Source organism: Chrysochloris asiatica, unplaced genomic scaffold, assembly GCF_000296735.1.
Source record: "Chrysochloris asiatica unplaced genomic scaffold, ChrAsi1.0 scaffold00260, whole genome shotgun sequence".
Classification (NCBI taxonomy): Eukaryota; Metazoa; Chordata; class Mammalia; order Afrosoricida; family Chrysochloridae; genus Chrysochloris; species Chrysochloris asiatica.
The window spans coordinates 2288083-2299502 of record NW_006408778.1 but is presented as its reverse complement, the minus strand read 5'-3'; the positions used below and the strand labels follow the sequence as shown (position 1 = coordinate 2299502).

The following is an 11420-nucleotide window of genomic DNA, read 5'->3' as shown; positions in this document are numbered from 1 at the left end:
CATGAAAGAAGGGACAGAAATCAAAAACAAAAGAAAGAGAAAAAGAAAAGAGAGAAAGGATTCAGCCTCAGAAAAAATGAGATTAATCAAGGCGGCTTCTAATCACACATATAAAAAGAAAGAGAACAGAGGAAATGGATAAAAAAGTAATTATAGTAAAACAAACCACAGGAAACAAAACAAAACAACACCAATTAAAAAAAAACAAAAACCCTTTATCCGTTTTATAAGGAGCAGCTGGTGGGGGTGGTCTACCGATCTTGCAGTTCAAAGCGCTCTGCACTCTTGTCCCTTAACTCGCAGAGCAAAAAAGAAAGAAAGAGAGGAAAGCCAAACCATGTATCCTTTATAGGGTTTCTAAGGGGCAGCTGGTGGGCCCAAACTTCCGACCCTACAGTTCAAAGGTTTCTGTAGTCTAGTCCCTTAATCTGCCGGGCACAGCAGGATTGCCTTGTTGCTGTTGGTACAAATCTCCTCAGGGCGTCTCCCCTTGTGCCGGCTTGTGCCTTGCAGGCAGGGTTTGAGCATGGGAGGTTAGGCAGTGGGCTAGCCTGTGTTGCTGGGTCAGGGAAGCGCTGGGCGTCCCTCCCCTAATGCTCTTTTATAGGGTTTCTGAGGAGCGGTTGGTGGGCGTGGACCCCTGACCCTGTAATTCAGGTGTCCTTGTAGTGGCACCCCAACCCTCAGGGCCACGTTGGGGCTCCTGCTGAACCTTCTAAGATAAAATATAATAATCAAAATAAAGGGGGGACCCAAATGGAGTTCCCCAGTGGGTGCTCGCGGCTGGAGGTGGGCTGCCTGCCCCCGCACTCTGCCGTTCGGTTGAGCGTGAGGTGAGCTGTTTGCTGGCACATGCCCGGCAGGGCTGAGGGACACTGCTTAGTTCAGTGGGGGCGGGTCGCTCGCTTTTGCGTGTCTGGCAGGCCCCGGTACACGGCTCGGTCAGGCTGGCAGCTGCTCGCCTGTGTGCGCACGTGCCCAGCGGGCCCCAGGAACACACGGGTCAATTGGGCAGGGCAGGAGTGGCTCGGGCAGGCCCAGTCGGCGCCTGAGGGACGCTGCTCAGTTCAGCGGGAGGCGGGTCGCTCGCTTTTGCGTGTCTGGCAGGCCCCGGTACACGGCTCGGTCAGGCTGGCAGCTGCTCGCCTGTGTGTGCGAGCGCCCGGCGGGCCCCGGGAACCCACAGGTCAATTGGGCAGGGCAGAAATGGCTCAAGCAGGCACAGTCCGCGCCTGATGACGTCAGACAGTTGCCACTTCTCTTTTTTCTGCAGGCTTTTTTATTTTTTTTTCCTCTTTCTCTCCTAAGCTAACTTCCCTCTGTCCACTGTATGCGCAGAAATCCCCCCTTGGGGTAGGTGTCACCAGTGGATCTCCCTGTTTGAGTCTCCCAGCCACTGGAGGCTCCGCACAAGCTGGTTCCCGCCCCGCCCCCCCAAGCCCAAAGGAGCTGGGGATGCCGCGGCGCCCTTTCAAAAAGCCTGTAATTCCTTGCACAGTGATTTCTCAAAGAAACGGGTCTAAGGCTCTGGCGCACTAAGATTTACGTTGGCCGTGAGACTGTGAATTCCCACCTGGGAGGCTCAACTCGGGAGCTTCCCCGCACCCCGATCCCGGAACCCCCACTCACAAGCACCGCCTGGCCGCTCTGGCAAACCGGAAGTGAATCTATGTTCCAATTATTAATGGATGTTTACATCCGTTTCTCTTCATTTTGAGTTGTGCCCCATCAGCAAATGAAGGTCCTAAGGACTTTATTTCCACAGGCTTTACTCCATTCATGTCATAATGGTCAACTCTACTTTGAGGAGGCAGCTCTGCCACAGTCACATTTTGAGTGTCTTCCAACCTGATAGGCTCATCTGGCACTATATCTCACAGTGTTTCTCTGCTATTCATAAGGTTTTCAGTGACTAAATGTTCAGAAGTAGTTTGTCACTCCTTCTTCCTAGTCTGTCTTCATCTGGAAGCTCATCTGAAACCTGTCCACCATGGGTAACCCTGCTGGTATTTAAAATATCAGTGGCATGACTTCCAGAATCACCTCAATGCACAAGCCACCACAGTGTGACAATCTGACAGACATGTGGTGGAGAGGTGTTATAGTTTCCTATAAATTTTAGAGATTAGTCCATTGTCTGATATGCCATTGCCCCCCCCCCCCCAAAATTCCCAGTGTTTGGGCTGTCTTTTTACTCTTGTAATTAAATATTTTGATGCACACAAGTTTCTAATTTTTAGAATGACCCAGTTATCTATTTTGTCTTCTATTATTTATCTGTTTGATAGTCTATGTATGGCATGTATCAAAACCTTTAAGTTTGTCCCTGTATTTTTCATTGAGGATCTTTATAGTTCTGCGATTTACATTTAGATCTTTACTCCATGTTGAACTAATTTTTGTATATGTTGTGAGATAGTAACACTCTTTTGCTGATACTGCCATGCTGTTATGTGACTTTGTGTTAGTTCCAAGTCATAGTGACACTATATAGGGTTTCCTAGGAACACCTAGTGGGTTTGAACTGTTGACTTTGTACTTCACAGTCCAGTAAGTGCTCATCCTACAAGGTCACAAGAAACATATGATTGTCTGATTAAAAATGGCCAATACCAGTCCATTTCAGCTCATTAATGTCTAGGATGTAAGATCTTTGTTGTGTTCCATTTCATTTTTGGTAATTTCTAATTTTCCTAGATTCATACTGCATGCATTCCACATCCTGATAATCTGTGGATGTTTGCAGCTGTTTCTTATCACTTAGTTGTGCCTCATCAGTAAATGAAGGTACTGAAATCTTTGCTCCATTCATATAATTATGGTCAACCACAGTTGTTTGTCTTCCAACATGAGGGGCTTATCTTTCAACACTATGTCTGAAAAATTTCTCCTGCTTATAAGATCTTCAATTTATGGCTATATATCTGACAATGTACCACTGTTATTCATAAGGTTTGCAGTGGCTAACTTTCATTCAGAAGTGGTCTGCCTTTCCTTCCTTGTCTGTCATAGTCTGGAAGCTCAGTAGAAATCTGTCCACTATGGGTGTCCCTGTTAGTATCTAAAATACAGGTGGCATATCTTCCAGTATCACAGAAACACACGTCACCACAGTCTGAAAAACTCCCAGATGAGTGGTGGTTCTGACCCATAGCATCCAATAATTCTTAAAGTCTCAAAACCAAGTAAATTATGAGAAACTGTCATAGCCATGTAGAACGTATGGAGATATTATCATTTAACATAATGTGGTGTCCTTTATAGGATATTGGAAATTTATTAAAACCTAAAAAAAAGCAAAAATGCATGAACATAACAATAGTAATGTTGTTCAGCAGTTGTGAAAAACGTTTCCTAATAATTATCATTGTTGTGTGCCATGGAGTCTATTCCTATTCATAGTGACACTGTATAGTGTTTCTGGGAGCAGCTGGTGGGTTTGAACTGCCAACTTTATGGTTGGCCATCCAGTACTTATCCTACAGTGCCACATGGAAGATAGTAATAATAGGAGAAACTAAGTTCAAGATACAGAACTCTTTTGCAGTCCATAATTTGCCTCTCACACTTGGTTCATGATGGCCAGGCATCACCTGATTCTAATGAGTAAGGGCTGATCAGACAAATAAGGACCACATGGAGCCTACCCCAGGAGGCATGAAATAATCTTAAAGAGGCTTCATGTATCAGCCATGAGTACACACTCATGAATATTAGGTCAGGCCAATGAAAAGCTCAGAAAACGGAGGTTCAATGGAGCTTCCTGATGGATAATGACAGATATGGAAGGTGAACATGTCCTTTGTGACATGGAAGGTTCATGTTAAGACAACTGCTAGGTTGTTTTTTTTTTTTTTTTTTTTTTAGTTTGTTTCCTTTCTCTGCTGAATTGAAGACAGAGTTCTTCCAGGAGATAATCATTGAAATAAATTATTGGACCTAAGGGAGTTGTGGGGTAGACTGGTAGGTGCTGACCTAGCCCTGGGTGAATTGGGATGAAAAAGAAAGAACTGTGCAGTAGCTGGGAGGTGGATTGAACAGGAGTGAAAGGTGAAAAACTCCTGACTCAAGATTTCTTGGTATTTTGGAGGCAAAAGAATAAAAGTGTAAGTGGTCTTGGATACTTTGATCTTTGATTTCTGGATGCTAACTTTGATTGAAAAGTTACCTGTCACAATGGAAATTAAAGTAAGAACAATAAACAGTTTTCACTTTGCCAATAATGTTTCAGTGTCTTGTGTATGTACATGTGTGTGATTCCATCTGAATAGGTGAACATAGAACACATGAAGGGTTACTGATACTGGTCGAATTCCTTATACTAGTACTCTTGTGGATGCTTGGGATCACTTGTGATGTAACCTGCATGTGCAGTCTGTGAGCTATATGGAGATTCCCTATTTTATTTTCATACTCAGCAATTGTACTGCAGATTTCCAGTCTTACAGAAGCCTATGGGGCAGTTCTCTTTGATTCCATAGGGTTACTATGAGTCAGCTCAAAGGCTGTGAGTTATTTAAATTTTCCTTTAAATCTCATGCCATTTAAAAAAAAAAATCTAAAAAAATAGTGTCAATTACTCATTTAGGAAAGTATAGAAAATTAGTATTTTATACCGATTGTCTGTTGTTTTTAGGTAGTACTTGAATTACTAGTTTTCATGTATTATGAAAAATTATGCAGGTATAAAGGTAAAGAAATAAGTAAGAGAAGAGAAAGCCTGTATTGAGTGACTTCATTTTCCTCTTTTTTTTTTTTTTTTAAATGCAGCTGTGGATAACCTAGACATCTCATTAGGGACTGTTATAAAGGAGAAACCAGGCAAAGGAGGAGTGAGGTCTCAGGGAAATAGGAGGTCCTTGGAGAAAAGTAGGGAGAAGACTCCCAGACACTGACTGACTGGAATAATCTTCCCAAGCCCCCTGTGCTATGTGACCCTGAGTGGTCCCTTCCATACCTTCTGACAGGGAGGTTTGTGTGTGAACTCCTGATGACTTCTCCTCACTGTGTTCTTTGCACAATAATATATTGCTGTATCCTTCGTAGTCACAGAGCTCAGCTGTAGCAAGAATTGGTTCCTGGGTATCTCTGGAGATTCAAATTCTGTTTTTGATGGATGGGTTATAATATGAGTTGTCAGCATAAGTGACTCCTCCAATTCACTCCAGCCCTTTCTCAGGATGTTAGAAGATTCAATTCCAGTAACAATTACTGGTGATAGAGTCTCCAGAGACAGAGCAGGTGAGAGCTAGTCTGTGAGGACTTCAAAAACCCTTGGCCAGACTCCTGCAATGTCTTCTTGGAAAAGGAGAGTCATGGGAGTCCTGGAGCTCCTGGTACACTCACCCAAGGTGGCTGCCAGCAGGCAGAGGAGTGTTCACTGCATGACTCTCTGGAGGATGGCGATCACCACACAGTGTAGCCTGGGATGGGAATTTCTCTGAAAACCTCAAGGTAGATTTGCATGTGGGACTGATGGGTTGTATAAGAGGTTGATGATGAATGGAAGGTATTGTTGTTGAATGGGAACCATTGAGTTAGGCCAGTGTTTATCTGGCTCCAGGTATTGCTGAGCAATGAGCCTCTAACCTGTGTCTGTGATCTCCCTGTGAACTGTTTTACTTCTGCCCAGAGGATATTTGTAGGATCCATGGTGTAGGGTCTGCACAGCATGGAACCATGTTCACAAAGTCAGTGTTAGCACACACCTTCCATAGTCTATCTTGGCAGGAAACAACAGTGAGAAGAAAAAGATGGGCCTGGATCCTCTTGAGGAAAAAAAGTGCGGTGAAGGAGGGAGATTGTATTACACTTTAGGAGAATCCTGATATCCAGGCTCTTAATTGGCCTGTCTTTTCTGCTACTACCCCTGGAATAAAATCACCATGAAATAGTTACTTTAATTTGGTTTCTATGAATATCTAGTCCTTGGAATTATGAAATATGTTTGTGAATTTTTTATGCATTTTGTGCCAATTTCTCTGAATTTTTAAGTGCCATCAAGTTTGTTTCAACTCATAGTGAACATGTATAGGGTTCCCAAAGAGCAGCTGATGGGTTTGAAATGCCAGTGTTGAGGTTCAAACAGACCTTGTGGTCAAGTGCATTATCCTGCAGTGCCACACCAGGACTCCTGTGATTATGTAGTAGTAAGGATATTCATGATAGCATTTTCCTTTTTTTTTTTTTTTTTCTAATTTTCCATTTCACATGACATTTAATGCTTTATTTTCTGTTTGATAGATTTTTATTTTAAATGCAAGTGAATATTTAAATTTTAGCTTTTGAGTATCAAATTTGAAAAGTTTATTTCTACCTCATAGATATACATTTCTAATTTTCTCATTTGTTTACATATTTGACCAATATAGTGTTTTCTCTTATGTAAAATGTGTGACACAGATTTACTTTGACTTTTCTCACTGCAGTACCTACACCATGTTTGACTTAGCTAATTTCTCATAAGTGTTTTCAAATGACAAAATGTACTTATAAATGTTTTCCTTCAAGAGTCATACATTTGGTTTTGTATCTAAAATAAAAGCTTATTGCCAAGCATAAAGACACATGATTTTCTCCTTTGTTGTATTTTAGAAGAGTTTTAGTTTTGTATATTGATTTTAGGTATTAGATATTTTTGAAATGAATTTTCCAGAATGTATAAATCAGATCTAGGTTATTTTCTCTTTTTAATTTTTGGGCTCAATTGCAAAAGATCTTGCAACAGCTTTTGAAAATACTATATTTTTTCCATTGAATTACCTTTTTTATTGTTGTTGTTAAGTACCATTGAGTCAGTTATGACACAAAGAGTTCCTGTCCTGACTCACAGCAACCCTTCATAGGGCTTCCAAGGAGTGTTTGGTGGACCTGAATTGCCAACCCTGTGATTAGCAATCCAGGGCTTATCATTCAGCCCTACACCAGCACTTCTGAATTATTTTACTCCTTTGGAAATACTAGCTCATTGTATCTGTATGGATCTATTTCTGTTCCATTAATCTGTGTGTCAGAATCCTGGTGTGGTGCTGCAAGTTAATGCGCTGGACTGCAAAGACTGTTTGAACAGCAAGGTTGGCAGTTCAAGTTCACCAGTCACTCCTTGGAAACCCTATACAAGATTGCTATGTGTTGGAACTGACTTGACAGCACTTAAAAACAGCAATAATCTGTGTGTCTATTTTTTTTCACCAACACAAGCTCTTAATTGTTGTGACTTTAGAGAAAAATTACAATCAAGTAGAAAGTCATTCAACTTTACCCTTTGTCTTCAGTATTGAATTGGTTATTCTTTTTTGTTTTAAAACATTTTTACTGTAAATTATGTGAAGGTTTACAGACAAGACCATCAGTTTTGCATTCAACAAATAAAACATTTTCTTTTATTTCAATGATTGCAGTCCCTTCCATGCAACAACATCTATCCCGCTTTCTTGCAGTGGTTCCTATTTCTCTTCCACCTTCCTTCCCATCCCTTTTCAATTTTACCCTTAAGTAAATGTTTCCCTTTTTATCTTGTATGATTGACCATTTCATGGTGAGCATACCTTACTAGTGTTGCTGTCCTCCCTATATACTGCTTGTATATCTATGTACTACTTGGCTGAAAATTGGTCAATGAGGGTGACTTCCATTACAGACCTGAAAGGTGGTCAAGGACCATAGTCTTGGGTTTTTCTAGTTTCCTTGTGACCAGTAAGTCTGTTTTTTTTTTTTAATTAAAAATTTTTAATTTTGAGTATTGTTTCACCTTTTCTGCCATTTTAACCCATATCTTTTAATGTGATCCCTTTCAGAGCACTTAGTAGTAGTGGTAGTCGAATACTATCTAGTTCTATTCTCAGAGTCAAGGTGGCTGATGTTCACCTGCTCCATTGGTTCACTAGACTAGTTGATTCCAAGCATTTTCAATGTTCATCATGCTTCTGTCCTCCTCACATAGAGAGATTCATAGTTACATCTTAGATGGCCTTTCATGACCTTTTAAGATCCCAGATGCTACTCACTAGAGTAGGATTCAGTATAGTGTCGTGGTGAACTGTTATGCCAGTTTATCATGATGTCTCCCGAGACTATGATCCTGAGCCTTAAGATTTTTTGTGATATCTAAGATATTTTAATTATTTTTCCCACTGTGTGCTCCACTACACTCAAAGGTATGTTTGCAGGAAAGGTAAATACCCATGTACAAATATCCTCTTTAAAACCCTTATGTATTTGTGGGTATAATCCCACTATTTCTTAAATTTCCATTTATCTTGGTTATCTCTCCATGTATCTACCCACAGAACTCCATGATTCCAAGGTTGTGTATATAACACTACTTACCTCTACCTCCTTTAAACCATGTATACCTTCCTGGGTCTTCACCATTCTTCTGTCAATCTCCCTCTTCTTATATATTGTCCTCCCAGTCACAAAAGGTAAACAGCACAATCAACCAACTGTACCTCATAGATGTGTACAGAGCATTCAACCCCACAACAACACAATACACATTCTTTTCTAATGCACATGGAAGATTCTCCAGAATTGATCATGTGTTAGATCACAAAGCAAGCCTCCATAAATTTACAAACATTGAAATACTACAAAGCATCTTTTCAGACCACAATGCTATAAAACTAGAAATCAACAATAAGAAGATCAAGGAAATAAAGTTGAATACATGGAAACTGCTGAAAAGCAACTGGGTAGTAGAAGAAATTAAGTGTGAAATGTTACCCTATGTAGTGGTTCTGAATCAGGCTGATAATCTCAAGATTAGCAGTTCAAAAAACTACCAGCAATTCTGTGGAAGAAAGTTGAGGCTTTCTGCTGCCATAAAAAATTACAGCTTTGGAAGCCCTAGGGTCACTATGAGTCTGAACTGACTACACAGCACATAACCACCACCATCACAACCACCACTCTGTATATCGTAAATTACTCTCCCTTCCCTCCCACCCTTGTTAACCCTCAAAGGAAAAAAAAAAAATAATAATCATGCAAACCTTTTCTTCAGATTTGTAATAGTGGGCCAATATAATATTTGTCTTTTTGTAATTGACAAATTTCACTCAGAATAATGTTCTCCAGGTTCATCCATATTATGAGGTATTTTGCAAATTCATGACTTTTCAACATTTCATAGTAGTCTATTGTGTGTATATATCAAAGTTTGTTTATCTGTTTTTCCACTGATGGGCTTTTAGGTAGTCTCTTTTTGCTAATGTGAATAGTGCTATATCTTCTTGCATCATGGCTCTTATTTCTTGTGGCTATGTATCAAGTAAAGGGAATCCTGGGTCCTGCAGTATTTCTATTTCCAACTTTTTGAGGAAGCTCAGTATTATTTTTCCACAGTGGTGCACACTTTTACAGTTCCATCTTTCTACACCCTTGTCAGAATTTGTTATTTCTTTTATGCTGGTATGAGATGATATCTCATTGTTGTTATCATTTGCATCTCTCTAACAGCTAATGTAGTGGCTAGGGTTTTCTGTCAACTTGAGTAGGTCAGGATTTCCAGAGGTTTGGTGTTTGGAGTCTGCTTATTCCTATGGTGATGAAACCTAACACAGGCATAGTTACCTCTATGATAAGCAGCTATGAGCAGTCAACCAAGTGAATATATGCTTCCTTGGGGATGTGGCCTGCTCCCAATATAATGGACATGCTGAATGGCTCTCTCTCTCTCTCTCATAATGGGAAGGAAGTTTGGATTCTGCAATTGTAAACTCTTGATAATAAACTTCTCTTTTTATATATACATATATGTTTCATTGGTTTTGTTTTTCTAGAAAACCCAGCCTAAGACATGGTACCATGAAAGTGGGGTTGTAGAGAAACAAAATAATAAGGATAAATTTTCTAAATTAGTTCTCCAGTCCGAGTAATTTTAAAGGCATTGATATAAGGTGGAAGCATTTCTGACCTCCACTTCATGGGAATTGGTCTTAGGCACATTTGAGTTTCATCTTCTTCATTCCTTCTTGTGGAGTCAGGAGAAGTCAGACATGGTCCCCACTTGGTTTAAGCAGATGGCACTGTGAGTAAGATTCTTTGCAGTGGATCCAAACATATGAAATTAAGAGTTTTTTTTTTTTTTTAAGAGAAAGAATGAAGGGTCATGGGATAAAATACTTAAGTGCAGGTGGGGGTGTCAATAGCTTCTGGAGTTACCTGGAGTGGATGACACACTGCTTAAAAAGGAGGGCTGGTACAGGTCTGGGTCTACTGAATCCACCCTGCCATAGGACCCAGTCCATATGTATATGAATAGAGTTAGTTTAAGGAAGAAGATTGAACTTGAGTGTTTTACAAAGATTTATGTGTTTGACTGCCTTATGGATATTAGTTTCTCCTGCCTTTTATTATAAAATAAATAGACATGTGTGATAGAAATGAATGCTGGGTGTGATGATTACAGAGAGCTTGTAAACCTGCTTTAACCTATAGTTGATTGGATTTGCTAAAATGTGAGTTAGAATTTGCCTGGGGAAAATAGGCTTCTTAGGGGAAATAATACTAAGATGCTTGACTATCTTATGTATATTGGTTTCCCTTGCCTACTATTGTAAAATGGAAACTTGAGTGGGATAGAAAGGAATATCAGTAAACATGATTACAGAAAGCCTGTGAGCTCATCTTCAGCCTTTAACTCTTTGGAATACCTAAAAGGGGTCCTAGAACTTGCCCAATGAAATAGGCCTCCTGTGGAGCCTTTGCAGTGTATAGGACCTTAGGTGGAATCCTGAGTCCCATCCAGAGCCTTCTGAGGTGGGACAGTCCCACTAAAAGGACAAGCAGACAGCATGGGACAGCTACAGTGACAGAAGATACATCTTCAAATAAAACAAAAATGTCAGTATGAATGGCTACTACAAGAATAAGCAAGCTGTTCACTGGAAAGCCATCAAGGCAAGCAATCAAATTCAGTACAAACCCCATTCTAAGATTGAAACTCAAAGGGAACACATGAGCAGTCATGTAAGCTTGCTGGCAACCGCATTGGTCTACTGGTGAGTGGAAGAGGGCGAAAGGCAGCCATTAAGAAATGTGCTAAGTTCAACCACATTCCACAGACTCCCATTGACCTGGAGATGAGAGAAAGAAGAGGAAGGGCTGGTTGTTCCAAAGTGTGGTGAGACCTGGAGACACCTGAGCCTGTGGACAAAGACATAGCAACAGAGGGAAATAGCTAAGAGTAAAGCATCCAGCTGATATGAAGTGAGAGGAGTCACACAAGGACACCCAAAGTTGCAGATAGTACCCATTTGATCTATCCTCAATGGCTTGATAATCAGAACTCCACTAGAGGAGGACGAGGACGAGGACGAGGAGGAGGAGGAGGAGGAGGAAGAAGAAGAGGAGGAGGAAGAGGAGGAGGAGGAGGAGGAGAAGAAGGGGAAGAAGGAGAAGAAGGAGAAGGAGAAGAA

At 40.7% G+C, this 11420-nt stretch overlaps 1 gene segment (V, D, J or C); it reads right to left on the bottom strand.

The window, feature by feature from the left end:
* The window catches only part of LOC102835906, a 647474-nt gene that overhangs the window by 487714 nt on the left and 148340 nt on the right, over positions 1-11420 (bottom strand).